The 23,105-nt window shown below is 35.1% G+C and overlaps 1 protein-coding gene across 5 annotated transcripts in view; it reads left to right on the top strand.

Annotated features, from left to right (window-relative positions):
• The window catches only part of Spop (speckle type BTB/POZ protein), a 74,729-nt gene that overhangs the window by 30,160 nt on the left and 21,464 nt on the right, over nucleotides 1-23,105 (top strand). The gene's annotated exons all lie outside the window — the stretch shown is intronic.

Raw genomic sequence — 23,105 nt, 5'->3', positions numbered from 1 at the left:
CTGCGTGGGGATTAAGCCTAAGGCCTTGTACTTGCCTGCTCTCTACTATTAAACCACATCCTCAGTTCATTTTTTTACTTTATTCAAATCAGCTTTGTCTTTTACTTCTGGAAAATCATGTAGTATTAACAGTTTTCTTGATTTTTTTACTATAACCCTATAAAATATTTATTTAAAATGGTATTGTTTATATTTTCATCTCTAAAAATACTCATGTCTTGCTGGGCACAGTGGAGAATGCCTATAATCCCGGGGGGTTAAGAAACTGAGGCAGGAGGATTGTGAGTTCAAAGCAGCCTCACAACTTCATGAGGCACTAAGCAACTCAGCAACACCCTGTCTCTAAATGAAACATAAAAAAAGGGCTGGGGATGTAGTTCAATGGTTTAGTGTTCCTGGGTTCAATTCCCAGTGCAACAACAACAACAACAACAACAAAAACACCTCACCAGAAAAAAAAAAAAAAAAAAAAAGTCATGTCTCTACCCTTTTCTATTTGTAAGCCAGTTTCCATTCTGGAAAATAACCCCAGCTCTCTGGTTCCATTATGATCAGGTTTTTTGTTTAATTAAAAGAAAACAAACTATATCCTACAGAATAAGACTTAGCAAAAAATAGTGATTTTTTTTTTTTTGCAGCGTTTAGAACTGAATAGAATAAGATTTAGTAGTCAGAAAAACTAGTGATTTTTTTTTTTCTTTTTTAAAGTTCTGGGGTTTGAACCCAGGGTCTTGTACATACTAGACAGGTTCTCTATCACTGGACTATACTCCCAGCCCTAAACTAGTGATTTTTAAGGCAAATAAAAAGTAAAGGCAGAGTCTAGAGATGTGATTTTACAGTGTTCAAAAAGAAAGGCCTGAATAATATTATTGGAGAATTTTCAGATATTAGAGTATGACTTTGTTTAAAAACTTTATACTCAAAGGAAAAAGAAATTTTGATAGAGATTCTGTTGGGTGCTAAAAAGACAAGACCAGGGAGCTGCTTCTGACTTGATATATGGGCATTATTTTAACAGAGCCCCGCTGTACAGGCTCTAGTTCTCAAGTCGGCAGGAATAGAAGTCATTATTTTAAGTGCACCCAGAAGATTATCAGGCTAGACTGTAGATGGTGTAGTGAGAAAAATTCATATGAAATAAATTCATAGAGGAGCAGGGTAGTTCTACTAATTTTGATTATGGTCAAAGATGTGACTTTTGAACTGAAGCCTGAATAACAAGTGGCAGCAATGAGAAGATCTAGAAGAGTCTTCCAGGCTGAAGGAAAGAGTGTGTAAAGTCCCTGAGATGGAAACAAGCTTTGCTTGTTTAGAAAGAAGGCCAGTAGTGTGTTTGGTCAGGTGAGTAGTAAGAGGCAGGGGTAGGTGATAAATTTAGTATCATGGGACAGCTCTTTTATGAGGACCCTATAGAGTTAAAGACATTGAATTTTATTCTAAATGTGGTTAAATGGAGGAGGTACATAGTTTGATTAACATTTTAAAAGCTTCCTATGCCTGCTATGTGGAGAACAGATTGGTGCAAAAGAAGCTGGGAGATCAGTTAGGAACTAGTAAAATCTGGTCAGGTGAGAGAAAACTGTGGCTTGAACAGAAATGGGTAATTGAGAAGCAGCACAGCTTACAAGTCTTGCTGATTGATAGAATATAAAAAGATAGGGTTCTTGGCTTGAGCATCTTGGTTGAAGATAGTGCCAGTTAGAATTTTAGTCATTTTAGACACCTCAAATGAATATAATTAAGGAATTGTAGAAATTGTGCTTTTTAATTCTATAGGCTTATGGCAAAAAAGTGATAGAAATCTCTAGGGTGGAAAGACATTGGCTTCTTAGAAACTCAGACTAGAAAATTATTCCAGCATGTTAGAGTACTTTTTAATTAATTAATCTTTTGTAGTAGAGATTGAACCCAGGGGCACTCTACCACTGAGCTACCTCCCCAGGCCTTCTTAATTTTTTTTTTTTAGACAGGGTCATGCTAAGTTGCAGGGCTGGTCTAGAACTTGGGATCCTTTTGCCTTAGCCTTCTGAGTTGCTGGGATTATAGGTGGGGCTCCACTGTGCTTGTTTAGATGTTTTATTTTTTAAATTAAAGATGATGAGGTGCTAATGCATTAAAAGCCATTGTAAAAGAATTAGGGCGTAGCTGGGCATGGTGGTGCTCACCTGTAATCCCAGCAACTCAGGAGGCTGAGGAGGAGAATCCCAAGTTTGAAGCCAGCCTCAGCAACTGAGCGAAACCCTATCTCAAAAATAAAAGAAAGGTCTGGGGGTGCAAGACAGTGGAGGAGTGTCCCTGAGTTCAATTTCTCAGTACTGCAGGATGAGGTTGGGGGAGAGGATATAGGGTTTGTTTCTAAGATTCAGTCTTGGAAGTAGGCAAAAACTCATCAATGATTTTCTGAGGTCTCCATTAATAAGGGTGTTTAGTATTCATTAGAACTAAAAAGCATTTGTAGAGTTGTCACTTGAAAATTAAAACCAGAATTGAAAGCTATATTATATCAATGTGTCTTCTCATATTTTTCCAATTTCTGCATGTTGAATAAAAGACTATACTTGATCTAAGAATCAGCAAATCATAGAATTAAAAAGTACTGGATTAGTAGTTAAAAAGATTTGCATTCTAACCCAAGTCCCTTAATATGCATGTGACCATAACAAATAGAAATCTTTGTTTCCTTATTTGTAAAAATACTTGCTCTGCATGCCTCACAGAACTGTTGAAAATCCCAAATAAGATCATGAATGTGAGAGAACTCTGAAGACCATGAAGCTTTGAAAACAGTGCTACTTTTGAGGGGTGTGTTACACAGGTGCAGCATTTAATGCAAAAGGTCTTTGGAAGGCCTTAGAGGAGACCAGGAGGTTGGGGGTGGGAGTGCACAGGTTGTAAGTCTCCTGTGAATTTTGAGGTTGTGGTTTCCATTAGACTGTAGTACTCAACTATATAGACGTATTCTAAATGGCTTTATAATTCTTAGTCAAAGGGATTTGTGAAACAGATGACCCTGAATAAATTTAAATGCTATAAAAATAAAATGTACAAGTGTGATTTTACTTCCTTATTTGATAGTCAGAAATTTATTTCTAGACATAATGCTAAAATGAAAAGCAGCAAGAAAAGGAGGGGTAGTGTTTTTTACTTTTTAACTTTTTTGCTGCTTTATTTTACCTTCTGGCTGTGGAGTGGGATGTTATTTGGTTTATCTGGGAATATCTTTTCCTTTAAGTGAAAAGTATAAATATGCCAGAGGCATGCTGGCAGTTTAAAACAGTTGGTCATTGAGAGAAGGGAAGAGGAAAAAAAATAGTTTGGAACAGGATATGTAAAAGGAAGAGAGAGGACAAAACATATTTGAAAGAAAAGACTTAAATTATTTCAAGAAAGCAAAGGACAAAAAAGTCTCAAGTGTTCTTTCTTAAATCTGTCTTTGAGTTTACAGATACTAAAATTTGAGTTGATTAAAGGAGGAGGAATTGGTCCTTACAGATAATTAAATAAAATTGAGGAAAGGGAGGACAAATTACTTTAGGAAGTTAGAATGGTGGAGAGGAAAGAGAAGATGCTCTGTGGTAACAGTTTCCTTATAAGGATTTACAGTCTCTCCAAAGATCTGTTGGATTGCTTCTGAGCATTATTTTTATTTAAGAAGTGCTTTCTTACTAAAGTATATGAAGTCTCTTTATTCCCTTTGCCTAAGTAACCTCAGTGCTATATAATTCCCATCAACTATAGGAAAAATATTTTACCAACATAGGATTTTCACTAATAAGATAATTTGGACAATTCATTGCTTTTTTAAAATTTTGATTTAGACTACAGTATTGACTGTTTAAAATATTGCTCTCACTGGGCACAGTGGCACATGCCTGTAATTCCAGTCAGTGAATTGGAAGACTGAGGTAGGAGGATGGCAAGTTTGAGGGCAGCCTCAGTAATTTATCCAGGTCCTAAGCTACTTAGTAAGACTCTGTCTCAAAAAGGCGGGCGGGGGGGGGGCGCTGGAGTGTAGCTCAGTGGTACAGTAGTACTGGATTCAATCCCAGTACCAAAAAAAAAGTATTCCATAAAATAAAATATTACTCTGGCTGGGCATTGTGGCACACACCTATAGTCCCAGTTGCTGGAGAGTCTGAGGAAGGAAGATCTCTTTTGGGGGGGCAGTGGGAGGTACTGAGGATTTAACCCTAGGGGCACTTTACCACTGAGATATATAGATGCAAATATAAATATGTAGATATTTGTTTATTTTGATACTGGGAATTGAACTCAGGACACTTGACCACTGAGCCACATCTTCAGCCCTATTTTGTATTTTATTTATAGAGACTCACTAAGTTGTTCAGTGTTTCACTATATTTTTTATTTTGGGCAGGGCCTCGCTAAGTTTATTAGGGCTCCTCTAAGATGCAGAGACATGCCTTGAACTTAAGATCCTCCTGCCCCATTGTGCTTGCCCAGGAGGATCTCTTGAGTTCTTGAGGCCAACCTGCACAATAGCAAAACCCATCTCAAAAAAACAAAACAAAACAAAACAAAAAACAAAAACAGTTCTGATGTTCTGAGTTTTGTTTGTTTTTGACTTACATTTTTTTTTCCTGGTATTAGGAATTGAACTCAAGGATGCTCTTTTATTCAGTCACATCCCTAGCCCTTTTATTTTTCATTTTGAGACGGTCTTAGTAAATTGTCTGGGCTGGCCATGAACTGGGATCCTCCTGCCTCAGCTTGGGATTCAGGCATGCATCACCATTCCCTGCTTTTGTGTTGTTTTTAAAGCTCTTCTACTTTACCATTTCCCTGAATTCATTGATTTGAAATGTTTTATTAAGTCCAGTGTGGTGGTACATGCCTATAATCCCAGTGGCTTGGAAGGCTGAGGCAGAAGGATTACAAGTTCAGAGCCAGCCTCAGAATTTAGCAAGGCCATGGGTAACTTAAAGAGACCCTGTCTCAAAATAAAAAATAAAAAGGGCTGGGGATGTGGCTTAGTAGTTAGGCATTCCTGGGCTTAATCCCTGGTACCAGAAGAAAAAAAAGAAGACTTCTAAAAAGATAATACAAACATAATTATATATTTCCCCTAACAAATGTGCAACACCTATTTTAATAACAACAATATTATTGAGGGCAAAAAGAGACAAGAACACTCATATATTTCTGGTGTGTTGTAAACTGGCATAACTGTTACGAGAACCACTTGACAATATATAACATTAAGATTGAGTGCATGCTTCCTTTATACTTCTTGCTATTTTTTTTAAGTTTGTAAAAAATTAGCACATTTTATTTTTATAGTCAGAAAAAATATTTGTTTGAAGAATCATGCAAGCAAAATATAACTTCAAGAAGAAAGTTCTTTATATTTTATTCTGACTCCTACAGAAACAATAAAAACTTGTTATGTATGCAGATGAAATATCCCAAGAGGGCAACTATGGTTCGAAAAAAATTATTTTTGACTTAAGAACTAAAAAAATTTACAGCAGAGTTCAGAGTAGAAGGGAAAACAAAACTCCATGGTGTTAGTGTTTTAATAAGAATATGATATTATTCTAAATAAAGATTTAAGATAGGAACATTTTTTTCTGCTGCATAAAATGTGGGGATGATATGACAAAGAGCAGACAACAAACTCCATTCAGTGATTACAGTGTCATAAAGAAGGATCATTCAGTAAGCAGAACTGCCTACTGGGTAACATGACAGGTATGTCTGAGTATACAGATAGCACTCGTACCCTTGATGGAATATTTCGTCCACGTTAAAATCAGAGTAAGCCTAGATCCAAAGGAACTTTCTAACCAAAATACTTATGACCTGAGCCATATTTTAAGAACAGATCTGAGAAGAAATACACAGGCATCTAAAATTCTAGTTATATTTATTACTCTGATTTCCATTTTAAGCTCCTACTGGTTGTTTAAAAAAAAATACTCAGCATATAAATTCCCTTCAAATTCTTAAAGATAGTTCATATATTCATGAGACAGGTGGCTGCCCAAACTAGTTGTTAAGAAAGGAAGTCCTCCTCAAACACTTGCACAGGCAGAGTGTGTTATTAGAGAAGAGTAACAGTTTTCATTTGTAACACTTCAGGATTCCAAGTACTGGAAACTCTGAATGGGATCCAGGTTTAAAGGAGTAAAGACATGCAGTATAAAAGTAAAAAATATACTCAACCTCACAATAATGAATAAAGTACATGGATTAAAGACACCTATGAAATTTTTTTTTTAAATCATTGGTCACTGAAACATATAATCCTTTGAGGATATGTTCCTATCTTAAATTTTTATTTAGAAGAATATGTTCTTCTTGGAACATTAACACCATGGAGTTTTGTTTTCTTTTCTGGTAACTGTCATAAAATTTGAACAAAATTTATATGTAATAATTCTAACACAATAACAATGTAAGGCCTATCTTTTAAAATGCTTCCTTTGGCTTAGAATGCTCTAAGAAACTGCTAAATAGCTGTGTCTGAATCATGTTAAGGTGACACAAAAAATCACATGAACTGGATTCTACAGATCACTAAATAGTTTCACAGTTAGTGGGTTAAAATATTATAGGAGTTAAAAAGTAGTAAATGAGGGGCTGGAGATATAGCTCAGTTGGTAGAGTGCTTGCCTCATATATACAAAGCCCTGGGTTCAACCCCAAACCCCCCCCCAAAAAAAATTAGTAAATTAAAACTTAGGAAAAGGGGAAAGAAAACTGAAGTTTATAAAAAACAGCTATTGTAGGGGCTGGGGTTGTGGCTCAACAGTAGAGTGCTCGCCTTGCACATGTGAGGCCCTAGGTTCGATCCTCAGCACCCAATAAATAAATAAATAAATAAATAAATAAATAAATAAATAAATAAATAAATAAATAAATGTATCGGCAACTACATTAAAAAATAAAGAAGTGAAAACAGTTCAAACATTCATCTAAGAAGTTGTAGAAGTGCTGAAATATTGATTCTGTGAAGTTAAATGGGGAAACCTAGCATACCCACATAGATTTTAGAAAACAAGAATAAATGAAAACAAAATGACTGCTATAAAATGTCTACATATATATACATATACACATGTATATATACTCACATAATTCATTATGTAAAAATTAAACACATGAAACAATACATTTTTATACACAGATTCACATACACTGCTCTGGAAGGATACATAAAATTCATTGCAATAAGATTTCTCTGTGGAATAAGGGTGGGAAACAGTGAATAAAGAGGACTTGAGTTCATGGTATTTGTCATAATTGCTCTTTGGCTTTTTAAATAAAGCATTCCTTCTTCTTTTTTTCTGGTATCAGGGATTTAACCCAGGGGCACTTAACTACTGAGCCACATCCTCAGCCCCTTTTCATATTTTATTAGAGACAGGGTCTTGCTGAGTTGCTTAGGGCCTCACTAAGTTGCTGAGGCTGTGTTTGAATTTGTGATCCTCCAGCTTCAGCACCCACCCACGTCCACCCACCCTTCCGCCCAAGTTGCTGGGATTACAGGCATTCATCACTGTACCTGGCTTTTAATTTCTTTTAAATGTGATTTTTTTCCTTTTTTTTTTTTTTTTTGGTGTCTTCTTTCAAAACCTAACAATATATGGTTATGTAGAACTATGGTGCATTTTTACTTTATAGAGTTGGCTATTTTCTCTCTAGGAGCAATGTCTTATTGCTATATAGCATTCTACAATGTGAATATACTGTAACTTATCCATTCCGTTAATGGACATGTGAATTATTTCTAATTAGCTGTTATGAAAGAGGCTGTTATGAACATTCTTGCTAACATGTGCTAGTAGTTTCGTATTATTGTACAGAAGTTTCTCTAGGCCATTTGGGAATGGAATTGTTGGATCTTTAATGTTATTATATTATATTATAACATAATATAATATTAAATTGTTTTGTACTCAGCAGGAAAAATGATAAATATTTGAGGTGATGGATGTGTCAATTACTGTGATATAATAATCATTACACACTAAATGTGTATTGAAATATCAGTGTTCCACAAATACGTGTAATTATTGTGTGTTAATTAAAAATTGAAAAAAATAATAAACTGTTTTCCAAAGGAGTAGCACCAGTTTGTTCTGTCAGCACAATCAGAGTGGCCTTATTTCTCCTAGTCCTTGTGTCTGTGTATGTGTGTGGGGGGGTGGCTGGAGATCAAACCCAAAGCCTCACAGATGCCTGATAAATGCCGAACCACTCAACTACAGTCTCAGACTCTTTTAACGTTGGCCAGTTCATTGAACCTGAAAATGTTAACTCTGGCAAGTTAACTAGAAACCAAAACTTTAAGCTTAAATAAAAGAGAGGAAAGAACTAAAGTTATGGGTTTCTGCTTTAAGAATCGTAGATATTCAGAGCATTTTTACAGAGTTGGTTATTTTCTCTGTAGGAGCAATGTCTTATATGATCTTAAAGGCAGAAGGTCAGGCATCTTGCCTGTCTCTTTCACCACTGTCCCCCAAAATACCTTGCATTGTTGGTGCTCAGCAAATACTTGTTGAATGAATTCCACCTGATTCCTGCTACATGTTTTTGTTTGTTTTTGGTACCAGGGATTGAATTCAGAGGTGCTTTCCCACTGAGCCACATCCCTGCTCGACCTTTTTGTCTTTTTATCTAGAGACAGGGTCTTCCTAAATTTCTCAGGGTCTAAGTTGCTGAAGCTGGCTTTGAACTCATAATCTTCCTGGCTTTGGAGGCTAATCTGCTGTGAATACAGGAGTGCTCACCACTACACCTGGCGATTCTTGCTACTTTTAACTGAACTACTTGACACATTTGTAGGCTTTGTTTTATGGTGTCTGATCAAGACTGCCCTGTTTTGGCAACAGTATAGTTTTGGGTGATGGCTTATTCCATTACTGGTTTACCAAAATCTATTATATTCTATAAGAAACTTAATTGTACCAACATACTGGTTAAAGTTGGTTCAGGAGATATTATTTTTTTAAGAACAACTTACCAATGATTAATGCGGTACTTTGTTTTCCCACAAAAGGGAAGACAGTGTCAGAATTTTCTGCCTAGGTTAAGCTCCTAGAAGCCTTGCAACCACTTTTATTTGTTTCTGTTTTGAGTCACCTACTAGGATATGGCAGATTATTAGAGTAGTGGTGTTGTTTAACCAAGATATCTCACTAGTCTTCAGAAGGAATTTTTCTTTCCCTTGTATAATCAGTATACAAGGTCTTTTTTGGGGTGTGGGGGTTACTGGAGATTGAACTCAGGGGCACTGAACCACTGAGCCACATCCCTGCCCTATTTTGTATTTTATTTAGAGACAGGGTCTCTCTGCTCACTGGTTGCTTAGCACCTTGCTGTTGCTGAGGCTGGCTTTGAACCTAGGATCCTCCTGCCTCAGCCTCCCAAGCTGCTGGGATTAATGGCATGCACCACTGTACCCAGCACAAGGTTTTAATATAGCCCAATCTTCAGTGAAATCCTGCCCACACCCCATCTTAATGTGGCAGCTGCTTGTTAAAACCATAGGGTAAATATGTCTTGTTTTGGAGTAATTTAACCATATAGCAATTTTAAAAATATATTTTTTAGTTGTTGATAGAACTTTATTATTTATTTATTTGTATGCAATGCTGAGAATCAAACCCAGTGCCTCACATGTGCCAGGCAAGTGCGCTATGGCTAAGCTGCAGCCTCAGCCCCATATAGCACTTTTTTAAAGGGGAATTTTACATAAAAACTCAATAGTAATTCTTTCAGCATTTTGTTAGGGAACTGGCAAAAATGACCACTCCTCTCTTGTGAATATTGACAGAGGGTAAGTCATTTGTTTTATTTTTGCTGCTCTCATAGGCCAGTTCATTGGAAGAACTAACTTAATATTTTTATTTTTTCGTTGTAGTTGGACACAGTACCTTTATTTTATTTATTTATTTTTATGTGGTTCTGAGGATCGAACCCCCAGGGTCTTACACGTTCTAGACAAGTGCTCTACCGCTGAGCCACAACCCCAGCCCCATAATTTTTTTGATAGATGACTAAAAAATAGAGCATTTAGAACTAGTGATGAGATATAAGAATGGTAATTTTGTTTAGTAAATCCTTTTTACCAGTAATTTCTTTGAAGATAAATCACTTGATTTTTGTGAGCTTTTCCCTTTAAAGGATAGCCCAAGTAAAGACTTATGATTCAGAAGGTGGTTAACTCTGATTCATTATCTTTGTTTCCAACAAGATTTCCTGTTAGACAAATTAGAGTTTTTCTACTGACTTTTGACTGAGTGAATTTTTAAAATGTAGTTTAATTTCAAACATAGTTGTGGGGGAAAAGCAGAATGAGATACATAGAAATATTTACCATTGCTAAAAAATGTATATCTTGAGTGTAATCTGCTGTTTCATTTCAGTGCAAATGGTAAGTATAGTTGAAGTCATAAGGTAGGCATGTATGATTTTTTTTAATAATAATGAAGATTTACAGCATTAAACATTTTTTTATCACTGACTTCAAAAAAGTTTTATTATAAATATCCCTACCTGGAATAAACCAGAATTACTTATTCAGATCTTTTCTGGTGGCTACTATATACTGGGATAAGGCTGTGCATTGATGGTAGAAGGAAACAAAGATGTTTGGATTTAAAATTTTAATTAATGATTGGTAATACATGATACAGAGGCCTTAGAATAAGATTATTTTTCTCTTTAGAAGAGATCTTTAAGGAAGTTAGAATGATAATTTATTTTTTAAAAATTATAATGATAATTTATTTTTTAAAAAGATATCTTGAAGCAATGTTATAGGCTTCATTTTACTATATAAAATGAGTTTGATTTTTTTTAATAGACTGCCTTTGGGTATTGTACCTTAATCTTTAAAAAAAAAAAAAATCTTCCCATGAAGATGACTACCACCTTAAAATTTTTACTTTGCAATGTGAGACTTTTACTTGTGGTATGAGATTGGTGTGGAGAGTGACAGTACTGGGGCTTCAGTCCAGGAACAGTCTACACTGAGCTACACCTCCATCCCTTTTTTATTTTTATTTTGAGACAGGGTCTTGCTAAGTTGCTAAGGGTCTCTTTGAGTTGCTGAGTCTGGCCACAAACTTTAGATCCTTCTGCTTCTGCCTTCTGAGTACTCAGAATTACACGTGTGTACCATAGTGCCCAGCATGGTATGAGAATTTTGCCTCAAATACTTATGTATGTTTTTATAGTCTTGTTGGATGAAATAGGTGTTAATGCATTTTAATCTTAAATTCTGACACTGTTCATCAGGAGCCAGGAAATTCTGTTAGGATAGACATTCTGTCTTACTTTCCCCTGTTTTGTCTGCCTGTGTGGTTTTACTTTTTCCTGGAGTAATGAATTTTGGAATGAACACTTCAAACTGAGAACTTCTTGCCCATCCTTTGTTCCATTTAGTTTAGTCTACTTAGAACTTTAGCATACAATTCGGCTTATTTTTAATAACTTTAGAAGGGAATTTATTTTCTTCAGATAATTTCCAGGTAAGGCACAATGGTCCACATAAACGGTAGTCAGGTATCTTCTGTTAAGAACATAAAGAAGAAGATGAAACACTCCCACCCTTATAGTTGGAAGAAGGTCTAGGTGTATTTTGTATTTGTCTCCACAGAATAGTGAATTCTGTATTGTTAGGTAGTAGTAGATAATGCCCAACATAATTGGTTTCCCTTGTAATATACTAAATTCTCTGGAGCATGTGAGCCTTTTTAGTTTCCAAGTTAATGTACTTATTCCGGATTGTATACCTTAAGACTAATTTAGACTTTTATCCTTGAAACAGATTTCTTGGACCCCTTCTGTAGCCAAATAATGTTAACAAGAAATATTTTTAAATGGTATGATTAAAGTTTAAATGGCCAAAGAGAGGGCTGGGGCTATAGCTCAGGGGTAGAGCGCCCGCCCTGCACATATTAGGCACTGGATTCGATCCTCAGCACCACGTAAGAATAAATATATTGTGTCCAACTACAATTTAAAAATATTTTTAAAAAATAGATTAATAAATGACCAAAGAGAAAAACACCTGTTGAATTTGGGTTTTGTAAGACCAGAGGACCATGAGGGGTTGTGCAACCTCTGCTTATTTTATGAAATGACTCTTTTTTTAATTCTTTGCAGACTGGACATACTTAAATAGTATTAGAGCCAACACTGTTTAGATTTTATAAGGTTCTTTCTAGTCATAGTTGAAGAAGAGACCTTAACCTCTCAAATCTCAAAACAGCTTTGGGAATATAAGTATTTAATAAATAGAATCTTCTTAACCATAGGGGGTTTTCCTTACCCCGCCTTTCCTTCTACTCCTCATTTTTATTTATTTATTTTTATTCTTTTCTAGCTGTTGTTTAAGTGGTTTTTTCAACCTAAAAAATCTTTGACCACATGTGGGATGTGTTAAAAATCTTCATCTTTCCCAAGTTCACCTTTTATGACCCTAGAGAATTTTGCCCAAGTCATTCATTGAAATTGACAAATGATTCTGATTTGTGAAAATGGAGCCAAAGCTGATAGGTTGGTTTTACCTAACCTTATTTCTAAAGATGTATTCTTTTGGAACTGAGACCCACTTTGAAGTGAAATAGCCCCTGCATAATCAGGTTTGTTTCTTGGTTTGAATTCATGTCATTTCATTTTTTTTTTTTTTTTTTTAAAGAGAAAGTGAGAGGAGAGAGGAGAGAGAGAGAGAATTTCCAACATTTATTTTTTAGTTCTCGGCGGACACAACATCTTTGTTGGTATGTGGTGCTGAGGATCGAACCTGGGCCGCACGCACGCCAGGCAAGCACGCTACCGCTTGAGCCACATCCCCAGCCCCCATGTCATTTCATTTTAAACATCTCCTAAGTGATGGATTTTCAAAGTAATATGTGGAGAAGCTTAATCTTGTGAGTTCCCTTTTTTTGCCTTTTCTTTTCCTCCCTCCCTTCTTTTTTCTTTCCTTTCTTTCTCTCTTTTTTTTCTTTCTTTTATAGGCTGGTTGAGTTTTTCTTCCCTATAGGGGTTCTGTAATTAACAGCAGCAACACATCACCTGATGGTATTAACTCAGACTTTGTGAAATTTGTGCTTGTTGCAGCCATGGTTATTTGCTGGATCCTCCATCCAAGCAGAGACAGTAATTTTTTTCCTCTTATGTTGTTACGTGGTTGTATTTCTCTTACTAGTCATTTGTGCCTAAATTAAAAAGCAAAACATAAACTCCAGAAGTCTTGTTAACATCTCAGTCCCACAGGATGTATGAGTGGCATCTGTCCCTTTCCAGGACAAGCCTCTCTGCATTTGGAACAAAGATGCATTGCATTCCCCCTTGACATATTTTAGGTTAGAGAATTGTGCTGATATGTCTATATCAATAACTCTTACATAATGGATAGTTTTTAAGGGGAAGGAATGATTCCCTGGTCATTAACTTAAATCAGCAATAAATTTTTCTGCTCTGATTATTTTGCTAACTGAAGAAGTTACATTGCTACTGGAAAAGTGAGAATTATTCCATGTTCTAACCTTTGAGCTGGCAGCTAAGATCTCCTTGGGGACAAGGACAGTTTGTAGTTATTTAGAATCTGTAAGGACAGCAGTGCTGTAAACAGCCACTAAGAATGGGGGATTCAGTGGAAGCATTCCACTGCTGTCCTACTGCATTCAGTGACTTGAGAATCATGTACCTCCTTGTCATCTTCAGGATGAACCTTCTAGTGAGGCTATTTCTGTAAAACACTATGGTATAATGCTTGGGTTGAGAAGAAGGAAAAAAGGCTATTTTTAAATGTACAAAAGCATATCTAAACCTCAAAACCATTTCACAATCTATACTTGCCTAAGAAATATCTGCAAACTGGGAACATCTTAAATGTATTGACTTGCACACTTAATACTAGACTTTTATAACAGTAGCAAGAACAGTTCAGTTCTTTTTTTTTTTTTTTTTTTTTTTTTTTTTTTTTGAGATCAGGTTTTTGCTTTGTTGCCCAGGCCAGCCTCAAACTCTTGAACTCAAGTGGTTTTCCTGCCTCAACCTCCCAGGTGCACACACCATTATCATGCTGGCTTTAACCCTTAATTAGAGAAGTCTGTGCCAGAAATGTGGTCCTACTTCTTAACCTGGCCTAAAAAAAACTTGAGTTATGTGCCTAAACATATTTTTAAAACATGTCTTCATAGATACATGTTTACACATTTGTGTATTTAATGTTAGTTATCTTTCTCCACATGTCATTTTTAAGGGAATCAAACCCAGCATCAGATATTAAAATTATAGGTCAGATCTAAGGAAATGCCAATGATCTGCCTTAATTTGATCAATACTTTGGAATTTTATTATGTAGAATTTAACTTGAAATAACCTGAGATTTAGGCTGTGTTCCTGACAGCTGCTGTAAATAGTACCTTCTGTACTCGGAATTATTCTGAGAAATGTGCTTCTCTCAGTTTTGTCTTGTGGATTCAGGAAGCCCCTTCCCCATGTCTCTTCAAGTTTCCCTTTTCTCCTCAAGTTTTCTGGAATTAATTTTTTTAAATTAAATAAGAGTATAAATAATTTTGGAATGAACTCTTAAGTTCTTTATAATGGGAATGAGATGAACTGATGATTTTATTTTTAAAATGTTTTATTGTTACAAAAGTATGCCTGGGTTTCTATAGCTGCATTTATTCAGCAACTCCTAAACTTTTAACTTAACTAAAATTCACTAAGGAAAAATATATCCTAATGTGGAAAAGTCTAGTTATTCAACATAAATTTCTTGTAACAAATATTAATTGAGTACCTTGATACCTGTCATTCTAGGCACAGGGAAATTCTGTTCTCCATTGAGTGTAAATTCTACTGGGGAAGACAGTAGACAAGAGAGAAAATAAAAAGATAATTTGAGATAATGGTAATAAAGATGACAATAAAATAAGGTAATATGGAGAAAGGAGCAGGGCAGAAATGGAAGCTACTTCAGATCAGTGGTCAGGGAAAGATCTCTCTGAGGATATTACATTTTATAGGAGACCTAAATGATATGAAGATCTGGCTATGAAAAGACCTAAGGGAAAAAAGAACTTTCAAGATTGAGGGAAAAGCTGTGTGTTCATAGAATAGAATTCAAGTCCTGAGGACTGCGGCATAGTGATTGAGAACGGAGGTGTGTCAAATCAGGACAAGAAGTTTGATTTTATTTAGATAGTAGTGGAAACCACTGAAAAATTCCTGTTTTGTCTCTCATGGGTCTGATTTAAAAGCTTTCTTATAACTTGGAAAGATTCATTGTAAAGGCTGCTACAATGATCTTAAAATTTTTTAAATTTACTATTTTAATAGGTAATAAATATATTTACATGGCTCAAAACTGGAAAAGACCAAAAGGAATACAGTGGAAATTGTTTTTCCCATCGGGGTACCCAGTTTCCATCTGAGGAAGTAAGCAGTGTCCCTAGATTGTTGTGTAGCTTTTCAGTGATATTCTATATATTTTTAAACAAAAACATTTTTATTAAAAATTGATTTTTACAGATGTTTACTATATCATATCTGTCATAATTATTTAATCTATTCAATATTGATGGACTTTCAGATTACTTCCATTTTTTGTGTGAGTTTACAATTAGTGCAATATTGAAAAACCTTTTATATTTGTCACTTTAAATAAATTAATAAGGATAATTTTTAGAAGTGGAATTGCTGGATCAAAGGGCATGTGCATTTCTTAATAGATATTGCCTTTCACAGAGATTGTAATGATTTGTACTACAACCAGATTTATCTGTTCTCCCTACCCTGGGCAAACGTTATCAAACATTTTGATCTTTGCCAATTCAGTGGTTGAATCAATGTTTAATTCAAGTTGCAATTATCTTAGTAAGAATGAAAGTTGAATATCTTTCCATATATTTAGAAACATTGATACTGCCATTTCTGTAAACCATTTTCCCCCCATTTTTCTATTAGGCTATTGGCTTTTTTCTTCTTAATCTCTAGATTCATTTAATATTGTTAAATCCTTCTATAGGTTCAGTGTTTAAGAATTTTTAAAAATGAAATGAAAGACCAGTCATCTTTAATCATATAATTTTACAAAGCATGAAACTGATTAAAAAATAAATAAGGAAACCTTAGTTCTTCCTTTGGTGATTGAAGACACTCACTCTTCATTACCCCTAGGTTCATTTTAAGAAGTGTCTCTAATTAGAAAACAAACATACATACACACATTTAGTATTTTGTTAAATTGAACTCCAGAAGATTTACTCATAATAGATATTCAAAAGTCATTCAAACCTTGCAACAAAGGAAAGTCAGTATGACCTGTAATAACTGTCCTTGAGGTAATGAGAAAGAAATTATTACCTCCTGGGCTGTATATGATTGAGTACACTGTAACAGAAACAAAAAGGAAATGCTCCTCTTAGGTTACATTAGTTTCTCAAAAATGAGTATATCCAAGTCTTTTATAGTTGTTGGTTTTGGTGTTTTTTTTTTTTTTTTTTTTGGTGTTGTTTTTTTTTTTAATCAGTGATCTTTTTTGGCATCTCTGATTTGGAAAATGCAAATGTCTCTCAGGTTTAAAATAGATACGACATTGGATTTTTCTTTACTTGGAAACTGTACAAGGCTTTAAACCAAAAGATTGAAAAAGAGAGAGAGGGATAGGTTTTTTAAAGTCCCTAACAAACCATTCTCTGGCAAGAAACTACATTCCCAGCTTGTGCATATTGTGTATTATGTTGTACCACATGAAATTGCCTATATTCAACTATTTTTTTTGGCACACAAAACAATAGTTTCATGGTTCAATCTAATAATTTCACAGTCTTATTCCTATCATTTTAAAATAAATGGACATAAAGCTAATTCATAGAACTCATATATGAGATACGTGTCTACATGTGTTAATTGGTTGATTTTTTTTTTTTAATTTGGATAAGTAGATTAGATTGATGAGAGGAATGGTCATGGAGGAATCAAAGACAAACAGATGACTGCACAGTATGTAACACTTTCCAGAGAATATTCTAGCCTAGTCTGTATTCTCTATAGGATAAACTATTGGGACATTTCCCTTTTTGTACAAGGAATTTATATATCTTGAAAGAATTCTGATAATATAGGAGTTTAGCCCAAATTAGTTCAAGAATAAAGACAATTATAACCAGTCTTTCTCTTCTTGTAGAATGAAGATAATACTGGGGGGCTCACTTTTATGAGAATTGAGATTGATGTGCCAGGTTGAGAGTTTGGGGCTTTGTAATTTTTCCAAAAGAATAAATTAATGTGATCTGGGGTTGTGGCTCAGTGGTAGAGCACTTGCCTAGCATGTGAGAGGTACTGGGTTCAATCCTCAGCACCACATAAAAATAAATAAAATAAAGGTATGTGTTCATCTACAACTAAAAATAAAAATAATAATTCCACTTTTAGAATTTGTGTGTGTGGTACTAAATTCAATAAATAAATAAATCAGTGATCCTTATTACACTGCAAATTTGATACACTAAACATTGTTGAAAGGGCTGTGAAGAAGCAACAAATTAGAAAATATAAAGAACTTAAAATGCAACTGGATAAATACTGAGTGAATATCTTTGGTTAAAGGCAAGCTATGCCAGGTAGTAAGGTGATGGATACAAGGAACACAGCTGTATATTCTTAGTAGCTTAAAGTCTGCTGGAGGCAGCAGAATTTTCGAAAGTATAAAAGAAGGCAGGAAAATATAGGTTTGGTTGGAAATTGAACAGTGTAATTTCTTTTTTTCTTTTTTTAATTTGTTTTAATTAGTTATACATGACAGTAGAAGGCATTTATGCACTTTGATATATTATACATAAGTGGATATAATTTCTCATTTTTCTGTGTACATGTTGCAGAATCATATTGGTCATGCAGTTATATATATATTCATATGGTAGTAATGTCTGTTTCATTCTATTGTCTTTTCTGTCTCCACATTCCCTCCTCTCCCCTCCCATCACTTTCCTTTACCTAATCTAAGGTAATGCTATTCTTCCCTAGTACCCCCCCACACACACCTTATTGTAAATTAGTATCTGCATATTAGAGAAAACATTTGGCCTTTGGTTTTGTGGGATTGGCTTATTTAGCTTAGCATCATATTCTCCAACTCCAACCATTTACTGGCCATAGTTTTATTTTGCTTTAAAGTTGAGTAATATTCCATTGAGTATATATACCATATTTTCTTTATCCATTCATTTATTGAGGGACACCTAGGTTGGTTCCATAGTCTAGCTATTGTGAATTGAGCTGCTATAAACATTGATGTGTGGGGCTGGGGTTGTGGCTCAGTGGTAGAGTGCTCCCCTAGCATGCACGAGGCAATGGGTTCAATCCTCAGCACCACATAAATATAAAATAAAGATATTGTGTTAAAAAAAATTGATGTGGCTGCATCACTGTAGTTTGCTAATTTTAAGTCCTTTGGGTATAAACCAAGGAGTGGGATAGCTGGGTCAAAAGGTGGTTCCATTCCCAATATTCTGAGGAATCTCCATAGTGTTCCCATAGTGGTTGCACCAATTTGCAGTCCCACCAGCAACATATTAGTGTATCTTTTTCACCACACTCTCGCCAACATTTATTGTTGCCTGTATTCTTAATGATTGCCATTCTGACAGGAGATGAGATCTTAGAATAGTTTTGATTTGCGTTTCTCTAATTGCTAGAGATGTTGAACACTTTTTCATATATTTGTTGATCAATTGTATTTCTTCTGTGAAGTGTCTGTTTGTTCAGAAACAGTGTAATTTCTGTTCAAAGCATTATTTGTGTGTTATAACAGCATCAGTACATTTTATTTTTTATATTTATCTGTCCTCCGGAATTTAACCTTCTAGGTTGAAATCATATTATGTTGATTGACTTAAATCTCTTGTCAAAAATGGTTAATGAGGGGCTGGGGTTATCGCTCAGTGGTAGAGTGCTTGCCTTGCACGTGTGAGGCACTGGATTCAATCCTCAGCACCACATAAAAGTAAATAAAGTTAATATATTTAAAAAGAAAAAAAATAGTTAATGACCTCATGGTCTCAAAATGCCTGCTAGGAAGCATTCTGTCTGAGAGAGCTATTAGTTGTTAACTGGTAATAATTTAAGTGATATTACAAAGATTGACAAAGATAATTTGAAGTATATTTCTTGATGTAATCAGAAGAGGTCTTTCTTCACAAGTCAAGATTGGTAAGCAGGAAAATAAGTGATGGTATATAACAGATATGTTCAGTCTCAGAGTTGTCAGCATACTAGAAGCTTGGCATTAAGAGAACTCGGACGGTCTTGTCTTAACTTGTTTGAAGCTATGAACAAACATATTTTGGCTCTAGTTGTCTCCTGCAAAGATTCTCAACCTATGACCCTCAAATAGATCTCTCTTTTCTAAAATTGTTTTTCTGCTGGGCATCTGCAGCAATTGGCATGAAGTGCTAGAGAGTTCATGTAGCACCAGGCTACTTTGCTGATGAAAACTTTGCCCATGGTGCTTGCTATAAGTGAAATTAATTAGACTTGTGCTATCCTAGTCAATTTCCCTCCCAGCAGGTTGTATGGTTAGAGCTCCTGAGAGTCTAAGACTGAGTCTTCAGTTCTACTAACTGCTGGGTTGTACATTTTTAAAAATTGGAAGATGGGTGGTGATACACATATGACTTGGCTGCAGCAGAGAAGATGGAGAAAAATAACTAAGACCAAACTAATATTTTTTTTCTTGGTTGTAGTAATAGGCCAAGATTTTGTAGCAATAATTAAAGTAATCTGGTTTTTAAATTTTGTCCTTTTCTTGTGCTTGAGAATTTCTAGATGATTAATTATCAGATAAATTTGAAGTTTACTTTTTTAAGAAAAAACTTCAAATTAGAATTTTTATGATGGCTTAGTGTAGAGAGAGAGTGTGAAGCATGCACCTCCAGAGCCAAATTTTATGCTAACTACTATGTAAAATTCACATCTCATTGCCACCTTACCTAAAAGTGGGACTTTTGAAATTTCATTCTGACCAGTAATGGTAACTGGGATGTGTAAAACTGCATAAGGTATATTTGCTTGTTACTGAACAAATAAGTAGTTCTGTGAGAATGTTTTCTTTCAAATGCAGGCTTACTTTGAAGGTGATCACAACAGTATTTGGTGTTTTGTTTTGTTTTTTATGGGAGATTGAACTCAGGGGTGCTTAACTGCTGAGCCACATCCCCAACAACATGTAAAAGACAACAGTTGAGAGAAAAGGGAATAATTAAGCTATTAGAGTTGTTACAGAGTGAGTATATGATCATATGTAAGATGTAAAATAATTAAACAGGCATATGAATCTGTAGTTCTAAAATATAAGTCACAGATTTGTCTTAGGGCTTCCTACTGGCCCAGTAAAGAGGGCAACATGATCAGTATTAATATTTAAATTGTTTGTCCATAGTTGAAAACTAACCAGGTGTTCAGGAAAGAAAATTATCCCCTGGGCTGGGGATGTGGCTCAAGCGGTAGCGCACTCGCCTGGCATGTGTGCAGCCCGGGTTCGATTCTCAGCACCACATACAAACAAAGATGTTGTGTCTGCCAATAAATAATAAATATTAAAATTCTCTCTCTCTCTCCCTCTCTCTCTCTCTCTTTAAAAAAAAAAGAAAGAAAGAAAATTATCCCTTGGTTATTATAAATCAGACAATATCGTTAAACTGTTGTACAATACCCAAGTACCTGTCATCCCTAACAAATATTTGTATCTCATATTTGCCTCATGTCATCCTTATTTTAAAACAAACATAACACAGTTGAAGTATCTTATATTCTCTTCTCAATCTTATTCTTTCTCTCCTGTGACCATAAAACTTATAACTTGTCAGTGTTGTTTTTTCTTTCCTTTTTTTTTTTTTTGCTTCTACTTCATGCATATATCTGTAATAGTATTTAAATCTTAAATTTGCATAAATAATATACTGCACGGCACATGTAATTCCAGAACTTTCTTTTTTCATTAGTTCTGTGATGTCCATGGTGCTATAGATCTAGTTTATTAATTACAAATCATGAAATAATAGTTTCCCATTATGTGGAAATAATCTAATTTAACTATCTGTTTCCCTACTAATGGATTTTTAGTTTGTGTCTAGTTTTTCACTGTTAGAGTGTCATTTTGAACACTCCTATCTATGTTTTCTTGTGCCTAAGCATAGAGTTTTCTAGGGCAATGGTTCTCAAATGTGGCTCCAGAAGAAGCACATCAGGATCACCTGGGATCTTGTGCCCAGCCCAAACCTCTGAATCAGAAACTTTGGGGGTGGGGCCAGCAATCTGTTTCAGAGGTGATTCTGAAGAGCTCCAAACTTGAGAACCAGTTCTCTAATGCATACACAGCTAAGAATGAGATTATTAAGGCTTAGGGTACATATTCTTTATATTTTGCTGGACATGGCCAGATTCCCATATGTAGTATAGTTACTGCTTTACAGCCTTACCAATAGTTTATGAAAGTTCCTATTTTCTCATTCATACTATGGTTAAATATTTTTTCCTTGCTGGTCTAGGAGATATAAAATGTTTAAGAGATATTTTCTTTTTTCTTTTATTGTTAGTGATAACTTGTACAGGATAGTTGTCCTTTTTCTTATTGACTTTTGTATGAACAATTTATAATTAATTTTTATATATTAATAAAATTATTAATAAATGCATTACAAGATTTTTTTCCTTTCCTTCTGTCTTGACTTTGTTTATGTTACTTAAAAATTGTTGCCAAGCTGGGCACAGTGGTACAGGCATGTAATCCCAGCAGCTCGAGAGGCTAAAGCAGGAGGATCATGAGTTCAAAGCCAGCCTCAGCAAAAGCAAGGTGCTAAGTAATTCAGTGAGACCCTGTCTCTAAATAAAATACAAAATAGGGCTGGGGATGTGGCTCAGTAGTCAGGTGCCCCCTGAGTTCAATCTCTGGCACGCCTCCCCCAAAAAATTCACCAGTTTTAAAATCATATGTATTTAAGGTATGCAACCTAGTATTTTGATATGTATATGCATAGTGAAATGATTACTTCAGTCAAGCCAATTAACTTATTGCCCACATGTGTACATGTGAAAAAAGCACACGAAGACTAACCTCTTAGCAAATTTCCAGTATAGAATACAATACAGAATATATTACAATTAACTGTAGTCTTTATGTTGTTAGATCTTTAGACTTAGCCTACCTATGTGCAACTTTGTACCCTTTGACCTATATTTCCTTATTCCTTCCTGCCTAAAATTCACCAATTCTTTTTTTTAATGTCCTTTGTATTTAGAAAGGCCTTATAGAGAAGTTTAAGTTGGATTTGCTTTACAGCTGGAATACTATCCCACTGAGATGTATAGCAGTTATTTGAAGATAGGCTGGGCCTGGGGCTGGGGCTCAGTGGCAGAGTGCTTGCCTAGCATGTGTAAGGGACTGCGTTGGGTCCTCAGCACCACATAAAAGTAAATAAATACAATGGAGGTATTGTGTCCATCTACAACTTAAAAAAAAAAATAGACTGGGGTTTATGAGAGAGGTAAAACTTAGAGAGATTTGGGAAACATTTGTGTAAGGCCAATAAATTGACACTGTTAAGATGGATAAAATTGCCATAAAGATAATGTAGATTGAGAAAATGATCAAGGATTAAACCATGGGAAGCAACAATACAGGAAGAAAATCCAAGAGATTTGAGGAATGATCAGCAACAGAAGGATCTAGAAAATCAGATGGTAACAAATTGTGAGGAGATATTCTCTAATGCCCCTTGGAGAAAGGAGCACATTTAAGAAAGGTGTAAAAATGTTGCCTTTAAGAATGCAGCTAGCAGGCTGGGATTGTGGATCAGTGGTAGAGCACTCCCCTAGCATGCAAGAGGCCCTGGGTTTAATCCTCAGGACCACATAAAAATAAATAAAATAAAAGGTATTGTGTCCAACTACAACTAAAAAATAAAATAAAATAAAAAAGAATGCAGCTAGCAAAGGTTTGAGGAGTAAAAGATTTCTACTACTTTAGCAGCAAGTATAAGAGATGACGCAAAGTTAGAGCAATATTGCTGGGGATGTAGCTTAGTTGGTAAAGTGCTTGCCTGGCATGTACTAGGCCT

The sequence above is a fragment of the Ictidomys tridecemlineatus genome, chromosome 3 (genome assembly GCF_052094955.1).
Source record: "Ictidomys tridecemlineatus isolate mIctTri1 chromosome 3, mIctTri1.hap1, whole genome shotgun sequence".
In the NCBI taxonomy this organism is placed as follows: domain Eukaryota; kingdom Metazoa; phylum Chordata; class Mammalia; order Rodentia; family Sciuridae; genus Ictidomys; species Ictidomys tridecemlineatus.
Note: the sequence above shows the minus strand (reverse complement) of the source record. Positions and strands in the feature narration are given on the sequence as shown.